The sequence below is a fragment of the Mustela nivalis genome (assembly GCF_964662115.1).
Source record: "Mustela nivalis genome assembly, contig: HAP1_SCAFFOLD_335, whole genome shotgun sequence".
NCBI classification, from domain to species: domain Eukaryota; kingdom Metazoa; phylum Chordata; class Mammalia; order Carnivora; family Mustelidae; genus Mustela; species Mustela nivalis.
In genome coordinates, this window is record NW_028136312.1 from 667,646 (window position 1) to 693,861 (window position 26,216).

At 40.2% G+C, this 26,216-nt stretch overlaps 1 pseudogene across 1 annotated transcript; it reads right to left on the reverse strand.

The window, feature by feature from the left end:
- Positions 1 to 23,164: 23,164 nt before the first annotated feature.
- Positions 23,165 to 24,103, reverse strand: LOC309857088 (small ribosomal subunit protein uS5 pseudogene; annotated as a pseudogene). Its single transcript has one exon. The product of its transcript is annotated as a small ribosomal subunit protein uS5 pseudogene (transcript).
- Positions 24,104 to 26,216: the final 2,113 nt, after the last annotated feature.

The following is a 26,216-nucleotide window of genomic DNA, read 5'->3' on the forward strand; positions in this document are numbered from 1 at the left end:
ACCTTTGACTTCTGAATACGTCCTAGTTCTAGACGTGAACCACTGCTCTGTCATTGTTCACAAATGCAGGGGAAATGGATTTTGGCTTGGGCTGGTGTTGCTTGAGCTACCTGACCTGCTTTGAGAGCTGGTATAGTTTGTCCTCTTGAGGTAAGTGATTTGGCTATGTACAAACTACACTCCCACGCATATTTAGGTAAAGAGAATTCCTCCATTGAATGAAACTATGTCTTGTGGTTCCATGCTTCTGTGGATGGTGATGTGAGTCCTCCTTGCCTCTGAATCTGGATCTCTGTTTCTGCTCCCAGATGAGGGACAGTTTTAGCTCTGAATTCTCAAATCCATGTTCAGCCCTCTTTTTTTTTTCTCTCACTCCTACTTCTCCTACAATAAGCACCTCTTTCTATTCCTTGGAGTCAATGACTTTCCTAAGCTCATTGTCATGTTTCATCATTCTTCCTTCTTTCTTTGGATTTGTTTCCTTATTTACCATTCCTTTTCTGCCAGGTCAAAAATTTGGTCCTTTGCTTCTGCCAGCTTTTTTGGACTTTTCCTTCAGTCTGCTACCAATCTTTTCTTTAGAAATTCTTTATTTATTTTATTTTATTTTATTTTACTTTATTTTATTTCTATCAGTTTAATCTATGTGTTTTGAGACTCCCTGATATCTTTCTGCTTTCAATCCTCCATTGGGCGTGTTATATGTGAGGTTTCACTCCGATTACCTGGCCATGATAATTTCTTGTCTTCTTCCTTGGCAACAATTGATTCTTCCATCTTTGTCTTGGATATAGGTCTCTGACTCTTTCTCAGTATTTGAAAAATCAATTCTGTTTTTTATCCTGATGGTAATTTCTTTAGAAATAAGATATCATGGAGTGCCCAAGGGCTGGCCCTTGAGGGAGTCTCAGGTATGTGTGTGTGGCATGCATGCCCTCTGCTGTTGTATCATAGCTGCCCCCTGTCCTTGAGACCAGTCATCTGCAGAGGCTCTCTTTGCCAGCCTTTTGGTGTGTTTGGGGTCTGGGCTGAATAGGCTGAGGTTTAGCTTGGTGGGATCTGGTGTGCCTGTGAAAGGAGAAATTCAACCTTCACAACAGAATGAATGCCTGTAGCATTCTGTGGTCAGGGGACAGCCTATGGACAGGGCTTTCTTCTAGTCCCCTATGGGAGAATCTGTTCTCTTAAAATGAAGCAAGTTGGACTGAGGAACACAGTACCCTATGTGTTCCATGGTTAGAATTTCGTGTTTGCAGGAGAGGCAATTAAAGCCCTCACCAACCTGTCTTTGGCCAGTAGCTCGGGCTTGATGCTGCCTGTGCGAGAGCCCCAAATTTCTTTTGCCCCCATCAAATCATCTCCAAGAACACTGCCTCTCACTAATGTACAGCCAGAACCCACCATCTTCCCACTGTGTCACCTGGTATTGTCTCTAATCGTGGTTTCCAGGCTGTCTTCACCTGGCTATTCGTTGGTGTTCTCTGACAGAGAAATACAGTGTTCTTTTGAGTTGATATGCCAAGGCTGCTGATCTAAAATCTCCAGGCCTCAAGGCCCTTTGTTGGCATGAACTAGTATGATTCAGACCCCCTGATGGTCAGAATCAATGGAATTGGAGAACGTACTCCTTGTGGGTTCCAAGTGTGCTCCGATCTCTTGTGGCTTTGCCCATTGCATTGTCTCACTGCCTTCTGAATTACCAACTTTCCACTTTTCCCCTAAACCATGTCTCCAATCTTCTCCCATAGTGATTGCAACTTATTCTCTCTTTTGCTATGGAGTTTGCTTTGTGGGCTCCAGTTCATTTCTGCCATGTTGAAGTTGATGTGGTAATCTTCCTGTTGTGTTCCTGGATAAAGACAAGTCTGGAGTTACCAGACACTACTACCATCTCACTGTCCTGAAAAAGCCCCACAGAATCTTACCCAGCCATAAGCAAGAATGAATTCTTTCCACTTGCCTCATGTGGCAGAATTGTGGAGAGCATTAGCCTACGTCACATCTATCAGTCCCAGAAAGACAAATAACATACAATTTCACTCTCTCATGACTGTCAAGAGACATATGAAAAAGCAAGGGAAAAATGGACAAATAATACGACACTACCCAGGCACACAAAATGTGGTGTTTGTTGAGGTCAGTTTTGAGAAAATATGTGTTTATCAAAGAGGACAAAAGATGACATTCTTTGTAGGAAATGTGGCTGAAAGAGAGGGAATGTGAGTTTTCAAGGCATGTCAAATGGAACTGCTATCCATTAAATACCGACTTCCTATCTCCATCAATTTAATTATAATTGTTATTTGAAACACACTCAGCACACACACACACACACACACACACACACACACACACACACAGATAAGACACACAAAAGATGGGGAGGAAGTGAAGAATAGCACTAATGAAGCAAACCCAAAAGAAAAGAACTGAGAGAAAAGGATAAATTCCAAGACACATATTCACTCCAAAGATTAGGTCAGGAAACCTACAAAATCTCAGCTCTGTAGTAGTGACTAAAGCGTTTGAAGCAGTAATCAAACCCCTGTCAACACACAGATGGCGAGGTGCAAATCATTTCCTGTTCAACTCTTCTAGACATTTAGAGAAGGCAATGCCATTTTCTTCTCATCAATTCCACATATGGAGGAGGTGGATGAACTCCACTTTACTAGTATAAAGACCCAATTCAAATAATGACATTTTAGGAAATAAATTATATTCCATTTCAATAATTAAACATAATAAAAATATAATTCTTTCCTTTTCTCTGTCTGTCTTCACCTGCATTTGAAAGGGCCAGCTTGTTTTTGTATTATTTTGTACTGTTGAGGAAGCCAGCCTGTCATCCATCATCCATTTTTGACAGAGTATTCACTGATGCTTCAGTTCCATATATGACCTAGTACTCCGCCTAAGATATGCCAGAACTCTTCAACACCCATTAGCCCGTTCCCTCATTCCCTGCATGTCTCTTTTTTCCTTGACTCTCAGCTTGATTCCTCAGAGTTCTGAGTTACTCCTGGTTTGTCTCCTTCTCTGACTTATCCCCTTCAGTTTTTCCTTCTTTCTACTAAGGGCCGTGGTATTCGTCCTAGGGCACATATGAGAGAAGCCATATGATATTTCCCTATGTCTCCTTGCCCATTTCATTTCACAAACCCAGTCCTGTGGCATTCATGCCAGTGCAAGAATCAAGAGTTCATCCTCCCTAATTGCTGAGGAATACTCTGTTGCCAATATGGACCACACCTTCTTTATCCACTAGTCTTTGCAAGGACATAGCAGCTCAATCCTCAGTTCTGTTCAAGTGAGCCTTGCAGACCATCGATATAAGCCATTAATTTTCCTTTGATTAAAGAGACTTGGTCAACAGGGTTATACCCATTAACACAGTAGGTAGAGATAAATAATGGTAACAAGGAGTGCTGTCCATTGCTCCTCCTTAAGGATTAGCTATAATGTATAATGTCACTCTCTCATGCAAAGGATGACAAACCTCAGAGAGACGGGATGATATACCAGAGGACTTGTTGTTTCTGATATCTCTAGATATTTCAGAGGAAATAGGAAAACTTTGCCATCTCTGGAGAAAGGTTGGCCTAAAAGATCATTTTCCTGGGCCACTCTTCTAGGTATTTAGTGAAGGCATTGTCATGTCCTCTCATCAAATCCAGAGATGGAAGAGGCGGGTAAGCTCTAATTCACAAGGATAAAGACCCAATTCAAAGAAGGACATTTTAGGAAACCCACCCATGTCATTTCAATAAGGAAAGATAATAAACAATATAATTCTTTCCTTTTCTCCCTGTGACTTCCTTTGGTTTTGAGAGGGCCACATTGTTTTCCTATGAATTGATGTTGTTGTTGCTATCTGTTGAGAAAGCCTGCCTATCATCCATCATCCATTTTTGACAGAGTATTCACGGATGCTTTAGTTGCATGGACGTCCTAGTGCTCCTCCTAATATATGCCACAACTCCTGACCACCCATTAATCAGTTCTCTTTTCGGTAGCCCTCAGCTGGATTCTCAGAGTCCTGAGTCACTCCTGGTGGGTCTCCTTCTCTGACTTCTTGCCCTTTATTATTCCCTTCCTTAAGTGGGCCAAGGTATTCCTCCCGAGGCACATATTGTGGGTAGCCATATGATATTTCCCTTTGTTTGCTTGCCTTTTCCATTTCCCAACAGCAGGGCATGGGACATTCATGTCAAGGCAAGGTCCAGGGGTTCATTCACTCGACGGCAGAGGAATACTGTGGTGCCGAAATGGACCCAAACTTCCTGATCCACTAGTCCTTGCAAGGGCATTGCGGCTCACTCCAAAGTTCTGCTCGAATGGGCCTTGCAAGCCTTCGGTATAGGCCGTCCCTTTCCTTCTGACTAAAGAGTCTTGGTCCACATGTTTATACCCGTTACCACAACAAGTACAGTTAACTAATAATAACAAGGGGTTCGGTCCAGGCCTCTTCATTGAGAGTTAGCTCAGATGCAGAATATCACTCTCCTCAAAGACTTTGCAAAGGTATTTAAGGGAAAGCCAGGTAGACAGAGGCCACATCCCTTAGCCGCGTGTTTCAGAACACTAGGAGACGAGGCCACAGACAGCACCATATAGCGATGCCCTCACCTTTTACCTCGGAAAGGGACTTTCCGTACCTTAGTCATCACTGACCCATAGGCAAAAGACGCTGACAAAGTACGCTCTCACCCACAGGACGACAAACCCCACGGAGAGCTGCTTATACCCGCGAGGCCTCACCTTTTCTTGAGATATCTAGAAATTGTAGTGTAAAAGGACACCTTGCCGTCTCTGGGGATATGTTGGCCTAAAGGAAGGTATACTGAATGTCATTTTCCTTCCTCTATGTCTCCAGAAAGGGGAAGTTGGACATTAACCCACAAGACATCCTGAGTTCTTGATCAGGTTCAGAGGGCTCTTGTTCTGTCCTTCCCGGGGCTTCCTACTTAAAGCCATAGGACACCAAGGTCATGGGAGAGGGACAGCTGCTTCAGTGAAGCCAGCATCTGTGATGTCACAAAGCCTTGAGGTCATAGCAACCACTCCTCATCAACCCAGGCCTGATCACTACACTTGACTGGAGTAGTCATGGGTGGGCCAAGAGGACCCCAAGCCATCCCAAACCGCTGGAGCCGCCTGGGTCTCTCACCAAGGCAGTTTGCGAAGCGAGTCGGTGTCACCTTCTCCATGGCCCAATTCATAGTATTTGGTCGTGAGTGTCAGCACCAGCCCTCTGGACCTCGGAGAAAGGCAAGGATCCCTCATTCCATCTTAGCCACGACAGGCCAAGAAACTAACAGACCACAAGCAAAGCCTCAGGGGAGGAAATCCGAGCCCTGCGTAAGGGTGAGACCCTCCCACCAAATCATGGAGCATCTCAACAGGAAAAGGTCCACCCAAGGGAAGCTCAAAGTGAACCCCCGCAACCATGCCAAAGACATGTCTGGAATCTTCCACAGCAAGCACACGAGTACCTCGATGATCTCCAGAAACGGTGCCAACAAGGCCTCCCAATCTTCCAAAACACCATTCATCCAAAGCAGACTCTACACCCTAGAACCTTAGGTCCAGGACGGACTCATGTTCTTGGAGTCCACAGAAGCCAACGGAGAGCAAGTTGGAAGAGACCCAAGCCCAAGTGAAGCCATCTGAAAGACTTCCGTGCCCATTTCAGGAAGACAACTTGTATGTGCAAAAGGACGCATTGAAGAAGATTCGAATGTGGAAGAACCTTGAGCACTCCCTCATGGTGGATCAGCTACCCTCTGTGGAACTGCATGGAGATGTGGCAGCACAAGCCTGCCTTCACCCTCTCATGACCATCCCCCAAATGGTTACATGCGATAAGCAAACAGTGCCTCTTGAGGAAGATGGGCATGTTCCAATGGAGCCCCGAGAGGATGCACAATGTGTTAACAAGGGGTCAGTACAGCACGACAGACAGCGGATGCTGCAAGTTGGTGAGGAGATCCAGGAAGGCAAAGAACAGGAGAATGAACAAGGAAGCTCCAAGCGAAGGTCGGGTATTTTAGGATGGTGGGAGGTTCTCTATACCTGGCTGCCCTCCATAGGAACCTAGGTCCAAATTCAATAAAACATCCTTTGGCCCCAGTCAATTATTGTGCACTGTTTTTGTCTTTGTTATCTTATCGAACGTGCACATGCACGTTTGGACAGAGAGGCAGAGAGATCCCAATCAGGGGGTGGAGCTGGAGAGGGAGAAGCTTACTTGCCCCTGAGCAGAGAACCTGAGAACAGAGTCAATGCCAAGGCCCTGGAATCATGAGTTGATCTGAAGGCCACGTCTGAACTGATGGACACAACCCGGGACCCAACAATTGACTTCTGAATACCTCCTGGTTCTAGACAGAACTGCTGCTCTGTCATTGTTCAGAAATGCAGGGGATAAGGATTTTGGCTTGGCTGCTGTTGCTTGAGCTATCCGGCCTGCTTCGAGAGCTGGTATAGCTTTTCCTCTTGAAGTCAGTGACTGGGCTATGGACAAACTATTCTCCGATGCCTATTTGCCTAAAGAGAATACCTCCATGCCTAGATTTTCCGGGGGGAATGGCACTATGTCTTTAGGTGCTCCGCTTCTGTGGAAGGTGTTGGGAGTTCTCTGTGCCTCTGATTCTGGACCACTTTCTCTGCTCCCAGATGAGGGTCCTTTCCAGCCCCGAGTTCTCTAATCTAGGATCAGCCCTCTTTTCTTTCTCTCACTCTTACTTCACCTACAAGAGGCACCTCTTTCATTTCCTTAGAGATTCCCTAAGCTCACTATCATGTTCCATCATTCTGCCTTCTCTCTTAGAATTTGCATCCTTATTTTCTAGGCTTGTTCTTCTCGGTTCCTAATTGGATCCTCCACTTCTACCATGTTCCCGAACTTTGCATCCAGTCTCCTGCCAATCTTCTCTTCAGGAGTTCTTTAGGTGTTTTTATCTTTATCAGTTTTATCTCTGTGTTTCGAGACTCTCTGATATCTCCTATGTTTTCTGATGTACAGCGAGTATCCAGGCCACAGCTTTCTATCCCGCATCGGGCGTGCTCTATGTAGAGGTTTCACTCTGACTGCCTAGTCGTAATCACTCCTTCTTCCTTTACCTGGGAATCAATTGATTCTTCCATCTTTGCATTGGATCTAAGTCTCTGTCACCTCTCTGTATTCGTTAAACTCATTCTGTTTTCTAACCTGAGGGTAATTTATTTAGGAGGAAGTGATCCGTGAGTGACCCAAGGCTCGCCCTTAAGGTTTGTTGAGTGCATGCGTGTGTGTGTGTTTGTGAGAGTGTATGTGGCAGGCATGCCACTGCTGTTTGTGTTGTGGCTGACCCTGTCCTGGAGGCCAGTCATTTGCAGTAGCTCTCCTTTCCGGCCGTTTGTTGTTTTTAGGGTCCGGGCTGAATATGCTGAGGTTTACCTTGGTGGGCTCTGGTGTGCCTGTGAAAGGAGAAACTCTACCAACTCAACAGAACGCAGGCCTGCAGAATGCTGTGTTCAGAAGAGAGCATGTGGTCAAAGCTTTCTTCTCGTCCCATATGGGAGAGTCTGTTCTCCTTGGACTAAGCATCTTGGACTGAGGAAGGCAATCCTCCAAGTGTTCCACTGTTGGTATTTTGTGTTGGCTGGCTAGGGAGTCTCTGTCCTCACATACCTGTCTTGGCCAAGCTCTGTCTTGATGCTGCTGTTGTGAGAGCCAAAATTTATTATGTCCACATTGAGTCATCTCCACGAACACTGCCTTTCACGGAATCACTCCCACGACTCATCATCTTCCCACTGCGTCTCTTGGTATTGTCTCTCTCTGATCATTGTCTCCAGGCTGTCTGCTCCTGGTCGCTTGTTGGTGTCATATGCAGGAAAAAGATGGTGTTCTTTCAAGTTGATGTCTGCCAAGCCTGCTGATAGGAAAACTTCAGCCCTCAACACTTGTGTTGTCAAGTACTCGTGCCCTTCAGACCCTCTGCGTCTCACAGTCAACGGCACTGGGAAACAGGTTCCTTGTGTGATCCCAGGGTGCCCTGCTCTCCTGTGCTTTGGTCCTCTTCATGGACTCCAGCCCTCTGATCCACGAACCAACCAAATCTCCCCTGAGCCATGTCTCCAACCTTCTCCCATCATCTCTGCAACTTCCGTTCTCTTTCGCTGTGGAGTTTACCTTGTAGGCTTCAGGTCAATTTCCACCCCACTGCAGTTGTTGTGGTCATCTTTTTGTTGCCTTCATGGTTGAAGAAGCATGAGGTTATTAGACACTACTACCATCTCAGTGTCTTCATGTCACCACAATTTGTACTGTGACATAAGAAAGAAGGAATTCTTCCACATGTCTCTTATGGCAGTCTTGCGGAGAGCATTGGACTTTGTCACATCTATCATTCTCAGAAAGACAATAAACAGACGATTTCACTAACTCATGACAGTCAAGAAACATACGAAAAAGAAAGGGTATTGGGACAAACATTATGACTCTAATGAGGAATTCAAATGGTGCTGTTTGTTGGAAGGCCGTTTTGTGAGAACACGGGATTCTTGAAGAGGACAAGAGATGACATTCCTTTAAGGAGATTTCCTGAAACTAATGGAATGTGAGATTTCAAGGCATGTCAAATTGAATTGCTACCCACAAGAGACCGAATTCCATTCTCTCGTATTTTAATAATAATTGTGATGTGAAACACACACACACCACACAGCATTAACACATGCACATGCAAACACACAAAGATAAGACATGCAAAATATGGGAAGGAAGCGAGGAATCGTACCAATGAAGCAACCCCAAGAAAATACCATATAGGTGAAAGGCAAATAGAATCCAAGTCAGAAGCCAACCGAAATGAGAAAGTGAACTATTACCTATCAATAATACATTCAGTACTCAGGACTAAAGTCTCCCGTCAATACAAACAGTTTGTAACAGTGGTTGAAATTCCAAATCAAAAAAAAAAAAAATAGAAACATCCATAAGAAAACAGCAAATATTAAACAGGCTCGTCCTTCTGTTGCCCATAGGAGATTTCCTTCGACTATAAAGATACTCATAGCTTGCAAGTGAAGAAACAGGGAAGACGTAGGTTATGCTATTCCCAAGGAGAAGAGAGCCAAAGTGTTTGTGCCTAAGTCAGCGAGAGTCATTTTATGCCTTCGAGAGAAAAAAGCTAAGCGGAAGGTGTTTTGTCTTGATGGAGCATCAAAACATCAGAAACCTGGAAGAATTGCCAACATATCCACCATGAAAAAAGGTGTATCTAAACGTTGGAAGCCTATGAACACACAGGAATGGAGATGGCGACGTTTATCCAATACTGTTGGCAACTATGATATCCAGGTTAAGCACAGGACAGATTATCTGGATGGGAAGGTGCTAAGGAATAACAGACGTCCACATGGGCATTCGAACCACCTGAACTTTGGGGGTCCATGAGTAAGATTGCGTCTCTGAGGACAATAAGATATGTTCTTCCCAGCAGCAGACCTAACTTTGTCTATCGCAGGTCATGAGCTCGAGTCCAAATCCAGTCGTAATTCATGGAAGAGAAGTCAAAACCTATCCTGTGCACTTATGATCACGAAGGTATGAAAACAGGAAGATATCACTTTCAAATTGGAAATAAAGCCAGACACTAAAAGTGGAAAACACAACACACTCACAAACTACAATGAATGCAAGAAAGAAAATCCAAAGGAAAAGAAGAAAGAGCCATGAACGAAGGAATTCTAAGAAACTTAGAGGAGGATGCCAAAACATTTTATGGGGAAACAATATAGGGTTAAATGTGTGCATTTCCAAAATTTAAAAACACCGAAAAAGAAAGCCACCTAAAAGGACGACTGAAGGAACAAGATGAAGAAAAACCAAACTCCAAAGTTAACAGAAAAATTGAAATCAGACATGTGATTATCAAAATTAAGGAAATACAAACAAACCAATAGGAAAAAAATCAGGAGATCTCACACTTGAGTTTTGACAACACGAACAAACCGCAGAAGCCATTACTGGGATAAAACAGGGAGACAAGCACACAGTTGCAAGTATGAAACCACTTCACAACTGGTAGCAAGGAAAAAAAATAACCGAAAAGGCATAGCCACACATTTATGCTAGCAAATCCAAGAACTGAGAGAAAAGGATAAATTCCCAGACACATAGAAAATTCCAAGATTAGGTCAGGAAACCTACAAAATCTCAGCTCTCTAGTTTAGACGGAAGCCTTTGAAGCAGTAATCCAACCCCTGCCAACACACAGAAGGCCAGGTCAAGTCATTTGCTTGGGCCACTCTTCTATGTATTTAGTGAAGGCATTGTCATGTCCTCTCATCAAATCCAGAGATGGAAGAGGTGGGTAAACTCTAATTTACACGGATAAAGACCCAATTCAAAGAAGGACATTTTAGGAAACCCACCCATGTCATTTCAATAAGGAAAGATAATAAACAATATAATTCTTTCCTTTTCTCCCTGTGACTTCCTTTGGTTTTGAGAGGGCCACATTGTTTTCCTATGAATTGATGTTGTTCTTGTTGCTGTTCTGTTGAGAAAGCCTGCCTATCATCCATCATCCATTTTTGACAGAGCATTCACGGATGCTTTAGTTGCATGGACGTCCTAGTGCTCCTCCTAATATATGCCACAACTCCTGACCACCCATTAATCTGTTCTCTTTTCGGTAGCCCTCAGCTGGATTCTCAGAGTCCTGAGTCACTCCTGGTGTGTCTCCTTCTCTGACTTCTTGCCCTTCATTATTCCCTTCCTTTACTAGGGCCAAGGTATTCCTCCCGAGGCACATATTGTGGGAAGCCATATGATATTTCCCTTTGTCTGCTTGCCTTTTCCATTTCCCAACAGCAGGGCATGGGACATTCATGTCAAGGCAAGGTCCAGGGGTTCATTCACTTCGATGGCAGAGGAATACTGAGGTGCCGAAATGGACCCAAACTTCCTGATCCACTAGTCCTTGCAAGGGCATTGCGGCTCACTCTAAAGGTCTGCTCGAATGGGCCTTGCAAGCCGTCTATATACGCCGTCCCTTTCCTTCTGACTAAAGAGTCTTGGTCCACATGTCTATACCCGTTACCACAACAAGTACAGTTAACTAATAATGACAACAGGTTCGGTAGACCTCTCTGAGAGTTAGCTCTGATGCAGAAGGTCACTCTCCTCAAAGACTTTCAAAGGTATTTAAGGGAAAGCCAGGTAGACAGAGGCCTCATCCCTTAGCCGCGTGTTTCAGAACACTAGGAGACGAGGACACAGACGGCACCATATATCGATGCCCTCACCTTTTAACTCGGAAAGGGACTTTCCGTACCTTAGTCATCACTGACCCATAAGCAAAAGACGCTGACAAAGTACGCTCTCACCCACAGGACGAAAAACCCCACGGAGAGCTGCTCATACCCGCGACCTCACCTTTTCTTGAGATATCTAGAAATTGTAGTGTAAAAGGACACCTTGCCGTCTCCGGGGATATGTTGGCCTAAAGGAAGGTATACTGAATGTCATTTTCCTTCCTCTATGTCTCCAGAAAGGGGAAGTTTGACATTAAACCACAAGACATCCTGAGTTCTTGATCAGGTTCAGAGGGCTCTTGTTTTGTCCTTCCTGGGGCTTCCTACTTAAAGCCATAGGACACCAAGGTCATGGGAGAGGGACAGCTGCTTCAGTGAAGCCAGCATCTGTGATGTCACAAAGCTTTGAGGTCATAGCAACCACTCCTCATCAACCCAGGCCTGATCACTACACTTGACTGGAGTAGTCATGGGTGGGCCAAGAGGACCCCAGGCCGTCCCAAACTGCTGGAGCCGCCTGGGTCTCTCACCAAGGCAGTTTGCGAAGCGAGTCGGTGTCACCTTCTCCATGGCCCAATTCATAGTATTTGGTCGTGAGTGTCAGCACCAGCCCTCTGGACCTCGGAGAAAGGCAAGATGCCGCATTCCATCTTAGCAACGACAAGCCAAGAAACTAACAGACCGCAAGCAATGCCTCAGGGGAGGAAATCTGAGCCCTGCGTAAGGGTGAGACCCTCCCACCAAATCATGGAGCATCTCAACAGGAAAAGGTCCACCCAAGGGAAGCTCAAAGTGAACCCCCGCAACCGTGCCAAAGACATGTCTGGAGTCTTCCACAGAAAGCACACGACTACCTCAATGGTCTCCAGAAAAGGTGCCAACAAGGCCTCCCAATCTTCCAAAAAGACCATGCATCCAAGGCAGAGTCTACACCCTAGAACCTTAGGTCCAGGACGGACTCATGTTCTTGGAGTCCACAGAAGCCAACGGAGAGCATGTTGGAAGAGACCCATAGCCCAATGAAGCCATCTGAAAGACTTCCGTGCCCATCTCTGGAAGACAACTTGTATGTGCAAAAGGACGCATTGAAGAGGATTCGAATGTGGAAGAACCTTGAGCACTCCCTCATGGTGGATCAGCTACCCTCTGTGGAACTGCATGGAGATGTGGCAGCACAAGCCTGCCTTCACCCTCTCATGACCATCCCCCAAATGGTTACATGTGATAAGCAAACAGTGCCTCTTGAGGAAGATGGGCATGTTCCCATGGAGCCCCGAGAGGATGCACAATGTGTTAACAAGGGGTCAGTACAGCACGACAGACAGCGGATGCTGCAGGTTGGTGAGGAGATCCAGGAAGGCAAAGAACAGGAGAATGAACAAGGAAGCTCCAAGCGAAGGTCGGGCATTTTAGGATGGTGGGAGGTTCTCTATACCTGGCTGCCCTCATTAGGAACCTAGGTCCAAATTCAATTAACATCCTTTGGCCCCAGTCAATTATTGTGCACTGTTTTTGTCTTTGTTATCATATCGAACATGCACATGCACGTTTGGATAGAGAGGCAGAGAGATCCCAATCAGGGGGTGGAGCTGGAGAGGGAGAAGCTTACTTGCCCCTGAGCAGAGAACCTGAGAACAGAGTCAATGCCAAAGCCCTGGAATCATGAGTTGATCTGAAGGCCACGTCTGAACTGATGGACACAACCCGGGACCCAACAATTGACTTCTGAATACCTCCTGGTTCTAGACAGAACTGCTGCTCTGTCATTGTTCAGAAATGCAGGGGATAAGGATTTTGGCTTGGCTGCTGTTGCTTGAGCTATCCGGCCTGCTTCGAGAGCTGGTATAGCTTTTCCTCTTGAAGTCAGTGACTGGGCTATGGACAAACTATTCTCCGATGCCTATTTGCCTAAAGAGAATACCTCCATGCCTAGATTTTCCAAGGGTAATGGCACTATGTCTTTAGGTGCTCCGCTTCTGTGGAAGGTGTTGGGAGTCCTCTGTGCCTCTGATTCTGGACCACTTTCTCTGCTCCCAGATGAGGGTCCTTTTCAGCCCCGAGTTCTCCAATCTAGGATAAGCCCTCTTTTCTTTCTCTCACTCTTACTTCACCTACAAGAGGCACCTCTTTCATTAACTTGGTGATTCCCTAAGCTCACTATCATGTTCCATCAAAGAATACATTCAAATGGCCAACAGACACATGAAAAAATGCTCCACATCTCTCGGCATCAGGGAAATACAAATCAAAACCAGAATGAGATACCACCTCACACCGTTCAGAATGGCTAAAATGAACAAGTCAGTCAATGACAGATGCTGGCGAGGATGTGGAGAAAGGGCAACCCTCCTACACTGTATGTGGGAATGCAAGCTGGTGCAACCACTCTGGAAAACAGCGTGGACGTGCCTCAAAAAGCTGAAAATAGAACTACCCTATGACCCAGTGCTTGTAGTACTGGGTATATACCCTACAGATACAAACGTGGCATTCTGAAGGGGCACATGCACCCAAATGTTTATAGCAGCAATGTCCACAATAGTTAAACTATGGAAAGAAACTAAATGTCCTTCAACAGATGAATCAATAAATAAGATGTGGTATATATGTTCAATGGAATACTATGCAGCCATCAAAAGAAATGAAATCCTGCTATTTGTGATGACGTGGATGGAACTAGAGGGTATTATGCTTGGCGAAATAAATCAATCTGAGAAAGACAACTATCATATGATCTCCCTGATATGATGAAGTGGAGATGCAACATAGGCAGTTTCGGGCGTATGAAAAAAAAATAAAAAAAGATGGTATTAGGAGGGAGACAAACCATAAAAGACTGAATCTCACAAAACAGACTGAGGGTTGCTGGGGGGAGGTGTGTTGGGAGAGGATGGTGGGGGTATGGACATTGGAGAGGGCAGGTGCTATGGTGAGTGATGGTGAGTGCTGTGAATCACAGACCTGTACCCCTAGGGATAAAAACACATTATATAAAAAATTTTAAAAAATAATTTAAAAAACCCATTAAAGAAAAAACACAGATTGCAAGCCCAGAGCTAATCTCATATTCAATCAAAACTTTTGAAAGTTTTCCCCTTAAAGATCAGAAGAAAGACAAGTGTGTCCATTTTCACTACTCTCATTTGACACAGTAGTGGATGTCCTAGCCAGAGAAACAAGAAATACAAAGAAATAAGAGACTCCAAAAAAAAAAAAAAAAAAAAGGAAGAAGTAAAATTTTCTTTTTTTGGATAACATGAACTTACATGTTAAAAAATCCTAAAAAATTCACAAAAAATTTGAATAAACAAATTTAGTAAAATTACCAAATACAAGATCAATATATAAAAGAAAAGAATTTTGTTTTGTTTCTTTTTTTTTTTATGGACTGCTTCCCAGTTTGTCATGTCATCCTTGTTCAGTGATCACGCTAATCTTCTCTGCATCATTCCAATTTTAGTATATGTGCTGCCAAAGTAAGCACAAGACAGGAGCATTTTAACATTCTAATGATGAACTATCTGAAAAAATAAAGAAAACAATCTAATTCACAATAGCATCAAAAATAATAAAATACTTAGGAATAGATTTAACTAAGAAGATGAAAGATCTGTACTCCATAAACTATGACATTGATAAAGAAATTGAAGGTGACAGAAATGGAAAGATAGCTCATATTTATGAATGGTAAGAATTAACATTGTTAAAATGTCCATACTACCGTAAACCATCTGTAAATCCAATTCCTATCAAAAATCCAATGTTAGGGGCGCCTGGGTGGCTCAGTGGGTTAAGCCGCTGCCTTCAGCTCTGGTCATGATCCCAGGGTCCTGGGATCGAGCCCCGCATCAGGCTCTCTGCTCAGCAGGAAGCCTGCTTCCTCTTCTCTCTCTGCCTGCCTCTCTGCCTGCTTGTCATCTCTCTCTGTCAAATAAATAAATTAAAAATCTTAAAAAAAATCCAATATTATTGTTTTACAGAAGTAAGTAAAGAATCCTAAAGTTTATATGAGACCATGAAAGACAACAAATAATCAAAGCAGTTCTGAGAAAGAATGAAGAAGGGAGATTACACTTCTTGATTTGAAACTATACTACAAAGCCCTCATGCTCAAAACAATAAAGTATACTGGCATAAAAACAGACCAATAAACAAGTAGAACAGAATTGAGAGTCCAGAAATAAATCCTTTCATACAGTCACCTAATATTTGACAGGGGCCAACATATGTAATGGGGAAAGATAGTCTGTTCAATAAATGATATTTAAAACTGAATAGTCACATAAACAGTATGAAAAGGGAACCTTATATCACTCATAAGTCTGAACTTGAAATAGATTAAAGACTTAAAGGTGATGCATGAAACTAAATTTCCTAAAGGAAAACATAGGAAAAATTCTCCTTGACATTGGTCTTGCCAATAGTTTTTTGGATACCAGACCAAAAACACAAGCAAAAAAAGCAAAAATAAATAAATGGTATTACATCAAACTAACGTTTCTGCATTGCCAAAAAAAGGGAGAGAGAATGAAAACACAATCCACAGAATGTAAGAAAATACTTACGAATCTTATATCTGAAAAGAGGTTAATAACCAACAGATACAAATAGAAAAAAATATATGATTAAAAAAATAGCAAAAGGATTTCAATAGACTTTTTTTTCAAAAAAGTTATATAAATGACCAACAGGAGCATTAAAAAGTGCTCAACGTAAAAATCTCAGGGCAAAGTCCTTATGTTGTTGTTGTTGTTGTTTACCTCTGAAAAACACAGCAAGATATTAGAATATATACTACCAAAAAATTGAAACTAACCAATTTTGGTAAATATTGGGGAAAACGGGGAACTTATGCACTGTAATAGGGATATAAATTTGTATGGAAAACAGTATGGAGATTATTCATATTATTAAAAGTAAAATTACCATATGATTCAGTAATCCCACTTCTAGGTATCTATCTAAAGAAAACGAAGTTCACTGTTCAAAGACATATCTGCACTCTTATGTTTATTATAAAATTATTAACTCTAAGCAAGAGATGGAAATAACTTCAGTATCCATTAATGGATGAATGAGTAAAATAAATATGGTAAATATATACTACGGAATACTACTTAACCATGAAAAATTAAGAAATACTGCCATTTACAACAGCATGGATGGATCTTGAAGGTATTATTCTAAGTGAAATATTTCAAAGATTTTATATATTTTTTAATTTATGTATTATGATATCCCTTACATACAGAATCTGAGGAAAAGGAAAACTAATGGAAACTTAGAGTTGAGTTGACAAGGGGTGAACCTGGGGTGGAGTAAGGTGGTCCAAGGGTGCAAACTTGCAACTATAATATGAAAAAGTTCTGGGGATCTAATGTACAGCATGATGATCATAGTTAATAAGATATACATACTTTTTTTTATTGTGCTTCCCTTTATTAAACTTTGCATATATCACATTCTTACAAGTTGAAAGTTTATAGCAATCTTGTATAAAAGAGGTCTGCTGCCACCATTTTTCTAACAACATTTGTTCATTTTGTGTCTCTTTGTCACATGTTGGTAATTCTTGCAATATATCAAGTTTTTTCATTATTATTGTATTTGTTATGGTGATCTGTGATCAGTAATTATGACCCACTGAAAACTCAGAACTAGTGTACTTAAGGTATATACATTGTTTTTCTTTAAAAACATAATGCTTTTGAACAGTGCAGTATAGTTTTTATTTTTTATATGCACTGGGAAACATAATTTTTTATATGCACTGGGAAACCAAAAAATATAATAATTTGACTTAGTTTATTGAGATAATCACTTTATTGAGGCAGTCTGGAACAAAACCCACAAGACCTCTGAAGTTTATCTCTACTATACTATATACATAAAAGTTGCTAAGAGAGTAGATCTTAAAATTCCTTATGATAAATGCATAAAAAACAGTGGCAACTATACGAGATAGTAGATGTATTAACATTTTTATGTAGATTATATTGCAATAAAGATGTATACCAATTTATCAAATTGTACAAAATTTACACAATGTTAAAGGTTTGCAATGTTATAAGAAATCATTTCTTAAATTTACAAATATGTCGATTTTTTTCAATAAACCTGGAAAAAACTTTTTGTAGAATTAATCTATTTTTCAAAAAAGGAATTAAGGCAGTAAAAACTGCAACTAACTCTGAAATAATAGAATATAAAATCCATTTTCATTATATACACTGTGACAAAAAGTATTACTTAGTTTACAATGGAGGAGTACTTATGAAACATGAAGGATGGTCTATAAATAAGGCTGAAAGAGCTCAGTTTTAAGGTTTAAATTTAAAATCTTCTTTTGAAATACTAAACTGACCACCCAGTGTTCCAAACATCAATGTCTTAACTGCATGAATTTATTTCATACAACTCTATAATCTAGTTTCATAAGAAAACAGCATGCAAATTTTGAATAAGACAGACTTGCTTAAGTTTCATGTTCAACAGTAAAGGATACCTCCCTAAAAACAAATAGAAGACAAATCAGCATATTTATTATGATAATTATTATTCATAAAGAGATTCATATTGAATTAGGGAATATATATCCTCAGAGGGGGTAAAGTAAAATGAAATTTATTTTGGTAAATGTGTCTATGAATAGTCAATACAATGCCTCAATATAAATGAATATTACCATTTTGAAGAATTTAATTACTATTACTAGAATTATTATAAGTATAAAAATAGCTATCATTTTAGCATGGAATATGAGACTCTCATGCTCCATGCTTCATCACATACACACAACAACGCTGCATAATAAGTATTATCATCACCATTTCATGGGTGAAAAAACTGAGGCTAACACATTTAGATAACTGGTTTATGATTACATGGGTAGCAAAAATGCATCACACTAATTTAGGCTTTATGATTTCAGAATTGTACTCTTACCATTGCACATTCTATTACTCTGTAAATACTTGGCCTGTTTTCATTTGGTTCTCTAATTTTATTCATGTGGTGATGGCTTAAAGCTTCATTTAAAGGAAGCTTAAAAATTTCATTTAACCAAAAGCTCCCAAGAATTAAAAATGTCATTGATCTAATGTAGACATGCATATCATTAGTTAATGGGTAACTATATATTTTCCACTCTAGTGAGATAAAAGAGTATTTTTCTCAGTTTTAGTCTCTCAGTGTTAAAAAGGACTTTGTTAAAATAGAAATATTTAGACAAAGGTGATCAAAAGTCTGGATCAGGTCACCTTAAGGTAAATATTAGGAAACTGAGGAATCAAATGGAGATTTGAACACTGAGCTATGATATAATGAATGGTTTCAAGTATTTAGTAGAGTATAGAAAAGCCCTTTAAAGCCTGGTCTTAGCCTAGCATTGCAGCTTCTGGGATATCTATCTATCATCTATCTATCTAGATATAATGTGAAAACTTTTTTAACTTAAAGATTTTGAGAAATAGAACATAATCAGCACCATAGAAGATCTGTTTCTGATAACAACCTAGCCCCTCCTCCCAGTTTGTTAATATTCTCTCTTATTTAATGTAACATTGTGCAAATAGACCACTACTGATCTGCTGTTATGAATGAAATAGCTATAATCATCTGTTTGCATATCCTGGTGAAAATATTCATTTAGTTCCATGTTGTATTTCTAGGAATGGACCAAATTTTTATTTTTATTTTTAAGTTTTCTAAATATTGTCCAACTTACCTCAAATGTTTTTATTATGGGCACTTTCATTCTTTCACATTCTTGCAAGGCAATTTTACTGTTGCCCAATATGGTAAGTGTGTAATAGTATGTCATTTTAGGTTTTAATTTATTATTAATTTAATTTAATTTAATTCCAGATTCATAATAAAGATAAACAGTTTTTATATATGAGTGGCCATTTGGATTACCCTTTCTGTAAAGTGCATGCTCAAATCTTTTGATATCTTAACATTGTGTCATACTGACTTCTTTAATAGTAGATTTTCTGAATGAACTTTAAGCTGTGTAGGTCTTCTCTATTTTATTTTGAACTTGTTTTCATTTCAAAATCTTTATATTTATTTTCATAATCTGCTTTTATTTTTCTTTGTCTATTATCTATCTATCTATCTATTTATTTGCAAGCAAGAGAGAGCGAGCAAGTGAGAGTGCAGGGAGGGATAGAAAAAGAAGGGAAAAGAATCTTAAGCAGACTCCAGGCTCAGCACAGAGCCCAACTCTGGGCTCTATTTCACAACCCTGACATCATGACCTGAGCCAAATGAAAGAGATAAAATAAAATTAAGGTGTTAAAAAAAAAAAGGAAAAAGAATTGGAGGTTTAATTAAGTGAGCCACCCAGGCACCCCTGTGGTACCTTAAATTAGCTGTCATATTTTTAAAGTTCTAGAGTATCCATTTGTTCATTTATAAAACCTTTCTCAATATCATTTTTAGTGTCAGTTTTTGGTTCAATTTGCTTCCCCTCTCATTTCTTTGAGCAGAGTAATCAAGCCATTTTACAATCTTTATTGATCATTTTAACATCATACTTAATCCCATTTTGTCTATCAAATCTTGTTAATGGTTTTTCTTTGTGTGCTTTGTTACATTTTGCTATGTTCAAGACATTATATTTGAAACTCTTATTGAGTAGGGATAATTAAGAGCTATAATAATGGTATGGTCCTCCTTGGCAGGATTTTCTCTTATATCTGAGACTCTACAAGACAATCATACTCCAAATTCAGTGATTGACTTTCTCAGTTTACACAGAAGGCAAGGTAGGCTATAGTCTTATTTCTGCTTCTCCTTGTGCTTTGGGGATCTCAAGTTAAATTTGGGTTATACCAAAGTCCTCAAATTTGATTGCTGCTGGATTTTGAATTTTGTTCCTCTAGTATCAAGAGTCTATGAACAACAGAGCTCAGTGTGTTTTAGCAGTTTTAAATGCTCTCATAGCTAAAATGGCTTCAGGGCATATATCTCTAGGCTCTCATTGTATTTCGTATTTTGGCCCAGTAATCCCTCACTTATTTTTATAATCATTCTGATATTTTTAACTTTAAAAGCTATTTTGTCTGGATTTTTAGTTGTCTTAAGTAGGAGTTTTTAGATCACCATTACTAGAAGCAACAACAAATATACATGAAAATATCTGCAGTAGTTTATCACATCTTTATGGCTTTGAAATTCCATAAGCTGAGGCATCCTTCTCTAATCACTTAGGCAAACTCCAATTTACCCTTTAAAACAACCCAAGAATTGCTTCATTTAAGAACATGTTCAGGGATGACTCTTCCCCACTGTTCTTACCAACATTCCCACACACTCTTTGCTACCCAAAGGTTGTTTATGAACTTTCGTTAGGTATATCAGCGTGACCAGAATTTTGCTCTATTGTATTTTTGTCCTTTAGAGCTTTAATTAAATATGAATTCCATAGAAAGTCTGTCCCTTTTCTTTCAAACCTGGGTTAGTTATTTCTTCTCATTCTTTGTCAGAAGTTACTTTATTAGAGAAACTTATAGCTCTATTGTGACTTTGGAGCCTTTACAGTTTTTCGACTGGAAAAATCACCCATCCCTGAGATTTTTACGCAGCTTCCTAGCTGATATTATTCAGAAATCTGTTCAAAACAGACTTTTTCAGGGAGGCCCTTTTGGACCACTCAGTTTAAAAACCTCTTCTCAATCACTGCTCTTTTAAAAATGTGCTTATTTAGTTCAAATATGCATCTCTATTAAAGAAAAATCAGTACGTTTTTTTTTTTTTTTTAAAGTTGGCATACCTATTATCTATCTCTCCCATTAAAATGATTCCTCTGGGCTGGGGTTTTGTTGTGCTCATCTTAGGCCAGGCACTCAATAAATTGTCTCTGAATGATTGAATTGTTTGACTCCCTTGCTAGATTCTCAACTTCATGAGGCCAAGGATTGTTCTATTCAGTCCTTCTTTATCCTCAATGTCTGTTATATTGCAGTCACTTACATGACTAATGGGAAAAATCACAGAAAGAAAGAGTTAAAACTACAGAAAAACCCTGTAGGTTCAATAACACAAAGCTTTCTAAAATTATTTAGCCCAGGAATTGAATACTGGCTGCACTTTTGATTTTTTTTAAATGGTATTGAATTTAATTTAAATGGAAATACTGGAATGGTAGAATAATAAAAAAATTATAAAAGCAACTTGCTCCTTAAAGTAAGAATTATATAGGGCATCTCTTCTAGAAGCAAAATTTTCAAATGACAAACATCTGAAAGCATAGAAGGAGAAGTAAGAGTGTGAATTGTACTTCAATGCTCTTTTCTTTATATTCAACAAACAGCTTCATTCACACACCTTTCCAATTTTTTCAACTCTTTTGACAAAGCCTTCAGAGGAGTTACTGCTGATGACAACCATCACAGCCTAACAGGAGAAATTTTATAAAGAAAAATAATAGCATGTTTTTCCCAAATTGTTAAGGATATGGTGAAGCTCTGTCGGATTCAAAGGAGGAATGTGCAATTCCATGCTATATATAATAATAACTTATTTTAATAGTGGCTTTGCAATTTTTCAGATATATCCATTTACTGAAACCACTATCAAATAAACAAAAACAAACAAATGAACAGGGGTTCGAGACAGAAATTATCTAATCTAAAAATAGCACATGTTCACAGAATACACAACACATATCCCAAGTACTACTATAGGCTTCAAGTAATAGTCAAAACAATAGTAAACATGATTCAGACCACACCAGTCAAATCATAAATGGGACCTTAACTGTAAATCCTTATCTTTAGATCAAAGCGGGTAATTGGGGGCTGAAGATACATTATAGAACTAATATGTTATAGAACTCCTCTGAAATGAGTCATTTATTCCATCACTTTTCCTGCACAGCTGCTGACCCATGTTTTGGTTCCTGGAAATAGCTGCTACCCTGTCATACTTCTTAAAAGCACATATATTGATAACTCTACTCATTCCTCCATTCCTCTGTGACTGTCACTGTGTTAAAATGTGGAGTCAGCTGACTCACTTGTGATGGTAATAAAGTAGATGAGTTTGCAAAGTATTTTGTTATTTCTAAAAATGCAAAAACCAAATTACATTGAAATCATAAGGGGTGTTTCAGGGAGAGCTGTAGGATGTGGTTTCTTGTGTAATCCACAGAGATTAGCTCCAACACATATTTAAACTCTCCTCTAGGAGCAACCTTAGTGGTAAAGCAAGAAGATAAACAGATGTATACACACCCTGGCACAAATTTATCACTTATGTTTGGCTTCCTAGTCTCCTCATGTTACTTATTTATCTTAACTTCTCTCTGAAATCAGGGAACACAGAATCTCAATCAGTTGACATTTTTCTACTGAATTACCCAATAGTCCGATCATACCCCTAATACTTTTTAAAATTATTTCACTCATAATCCCAAATCTGCTTTGCTTCCTCATCTTAGTACACTGTAATTTGATTTCAAAATGAGGACAGTTGTCAGTAATGCCACATTCATTCATCTATTTTACAATTCCATGTGCTTATAACTATGAAGATATGTTAATAACATCCATTCCAATAAGCCACCCTAAATTTATTATCATGAAACAAGACCTCAAGAAAGAGAATTCAAAATCATCCATGTATTTGCAACTTATTGCAATAAAGCCTTTATCAATAGACTTCCCTGTGCACATGGTGGTCAAATTGCTGGTGAAAACCAGCCAGATCTATTACAAGCTTTCTCATGGCTTCTAGGTAACCCAAGTGAGCCTTTATTGATACTGGGAAGGGATAAAGCAGGGAAGGGATAAACAGTGCTATAAGATTTGGCTAGACAAAAGTAATGACTCTCATTACAAAGTGAGTATTTTTTTTTTCAAGCTTTAGTTCAGTTTATTTTTCTTGTATAAAACTATGTAGTAGCCACAGCTGGAGCCTGGGTCCTCTGAACAGAGACTCTGGTGTGGGTCTTCACAAGATGGTCCGTGAACTCCTGATAGGGAGACTTGGTGAACACAGTCTCCTTCCAGAGATCAGGGGTGAGATAGCTGTAGGTCTTGGAGATGGCATCGAAAGTAGCCTTGGCAAAGTTCCCTAGGGTGGCAGTGCAGCCCCTGGCCGAGGTGTAGCAGTCGTCAATACCAGCCATCATCAGCAGTTTCTTGGGCACAGGGGCCGAGACAATGCCAGTGCCTCTGGGGGCGGGGATGAGACGCACCAGCACAGAGCCACAGCGGCCAGTCACCTTGCACGGGACAGTGTGGGGCTTGCCGATCTTGTTCCCCCAGTAGCCTCGCCGCACAGGGACAATGGAAAGCTTCGCCAGAATGATGGCTCCGCGGATGGCAGTGGCTACCTCCTTGGAACACTTGACACCCAAACCGACGTGTCCATTGTAATCTCCGATGGCGACAAATGCTTTGAACCTGGTCCGCTGGCCCGCGCGCGTCTGCTTCTGCACAGGCATGATCTTCAAAACCTCGTCCTTGAGGGAGGCTCCCAGGAAGAAGTCGATGATCTCAGACTCCTTGATGGGCAGGGAGAAGAGATAGATCTCCTCCAGGGACTTGATCTTCATGTCTTTGACCAGGCGCCCCAGCTTGGTGACGGGGATCCACTCCTTGTCCGCGGCCTTGCCCCCGCGAGCTCCGCGGCCTCGGCCCCGGCCCCGACCACGGCCACGGCCCCGGCCCCGGCCCCGGATGCCGCTGCCGAAGCCACCGCGGAAACCGCCGCGGCCTCCCATTCCAGGGCCCCCGGGCCCTCCGGGCCCTCCCGCAGCACCGGCGTCATCCGCCATTTGGTGTTCTCTCGGAGAGGAAACAAAGTGAGTATTTTAAAGCAAAAGAGCCTGTTGGGAATATTGTTTTATAAAATAGTGGTTTTTTTTAACTTTTTAAAATTCAATTAGGTAACATATAGTGTACCAATAGTTTCAAATGTAGATTTCAGTTATTCATCCATAGCATATAAGAGCTAATGCTCAGTACTTACTGTTATAGCTTCTTGAAAGCAGAATTTTAACCCACTGAGCCACCCAGGCGCCCTTGAAAGCAGAATTTTAGATCACATTTTCTGATTACTTCCATGTCGTACAACACTTTCCTGCTAGCAACCTTCAAAACATACTGTTTGTTAGAGGAATTTCTTTAATAATAAATAAATAGGAATTCATTTAAATTTATAAATATATAAAATAAATAGGAATTTATTTAAATTTATTTAAATATTACACACTGTTTCATTGTTCATAAATAAGGTGATGATATTATAGCCATTAGTTGGTAGCACTGATATATCACTATCTTTTTACTTCTCAGTGCATTCTCTTTACACAAATAGATATATATTTTAAAAAATGTGAATCTGTGGCAAACTTGTAAAAAACCCTATACAGTAAAGTTTATCATTTTAAGTAATCTCAATTATCTTCCTCAATTGTGATAGTATATCCTTCTATCTAGGCCAGATATTGTATGAGGGATTTGAAGAGACATACTTTTCTAAATTTCACTTTTCTCATCTGCAAAATGCTTATCATGATCCTACAAAAAAATACACTTATAATTTTTTGATGAAAATTTATTTATTTATTTTAAGATTTTATTTCTTTATCAGAGAGAGTGGGCGAGAGAGCAAGCACAGGCAGACAGAATGGCAGGCAGAGGTAGAGGGAGAAGCAGGCTCCGGCCGAGCAAGGAGCTAGATGCGGGACTCGATCCCAGGATGCTGGGATCATGACCTGAGCCAAAGGCAGCTGCTTAACCAACTGAGCCACCCAGGCGTCCCTTTTGATGAAAATTTAATCTGTATAAACAATATATTTGTTGTAATGCGTGGTTCATGGAAAACATCTTTTTTAATTATAAGCAGTATTAGAAATTAAGTAAATGTGTCTATAATATTTAAAGTTTTAACACATAATTCCACTGCTTTGCCTTATTTTCTCAAATCCCTTTACCACTTTCACTGACAGAGTCAAATGTACTTTTTCTACTAGTAGCCAGCTCTTGGTCTTTTGTCAGAAGGATGCCCTTGTGAATTATTTATAATAGAGATATTAGCAATAATAATAATAATAATAAGTAGCAATGAAAATGTTAAAAAAAAAGTTTTCTTAACTAATTAGGGTTCTTAGACATCAATTAGAGGAACCACCTCGGGCAAGCAAATTAATCTGCAAGACATTCCCAGAATTAACAAGTCAGTCAGATACAGGGTTGTCTGTAGACTGAAAAGAACTAGGTTTGGAAAATAGGTAAGGACAGTGAAAAAAGTGATCAAATTTTTGGGCAAAATAAACTCTTAGGTGTCCTTTCAATGGAGTCCTGTTCATTATGTAGCAGAAACTCTGGAGATTATCTCAATCCATTGGAGTCACCCCGTTTATTAGCTTGCTATTGACAAAGTTATTTACAAACTGTAGAGCAAGAGGTTATAATGGAGAAAACTGATGGTAATGCACAGGATTCTTGTTAACAATAATGCAAGTTAGTGATTTTTCATTAGAAAACATAAATTCTATAACCCAAATTATGGGCCCAGAGCACTTCTGCTGCACAACTCTGCTTATATCCCAAATAACCATGTGAACTAGTTTTAATATCTGCTTCTCTTATTAATTTTTGAATAAAAATTCTTGACACAAGTATTTTATAATTGTGTGATAATCATGAATTTAATTTTTGGAGAACAAAACACACTTTAGCATAACTAGGTTCGTTCACAGAACCAGCCTTGAAAGCACACTTCTATATGTTAGAAATGATGTAAAAAATGTAGAATATTGGGCACTTGTTTGGTATTCTTTGCCATGTTTTGCACTATCTAAAAAGAGATCAGTGAACTTGGACTGGAGTTAGTAGACATGGAAGAAAATAAAATATTACAGAGAAGAATACTCTGTGGTCCACAACCTA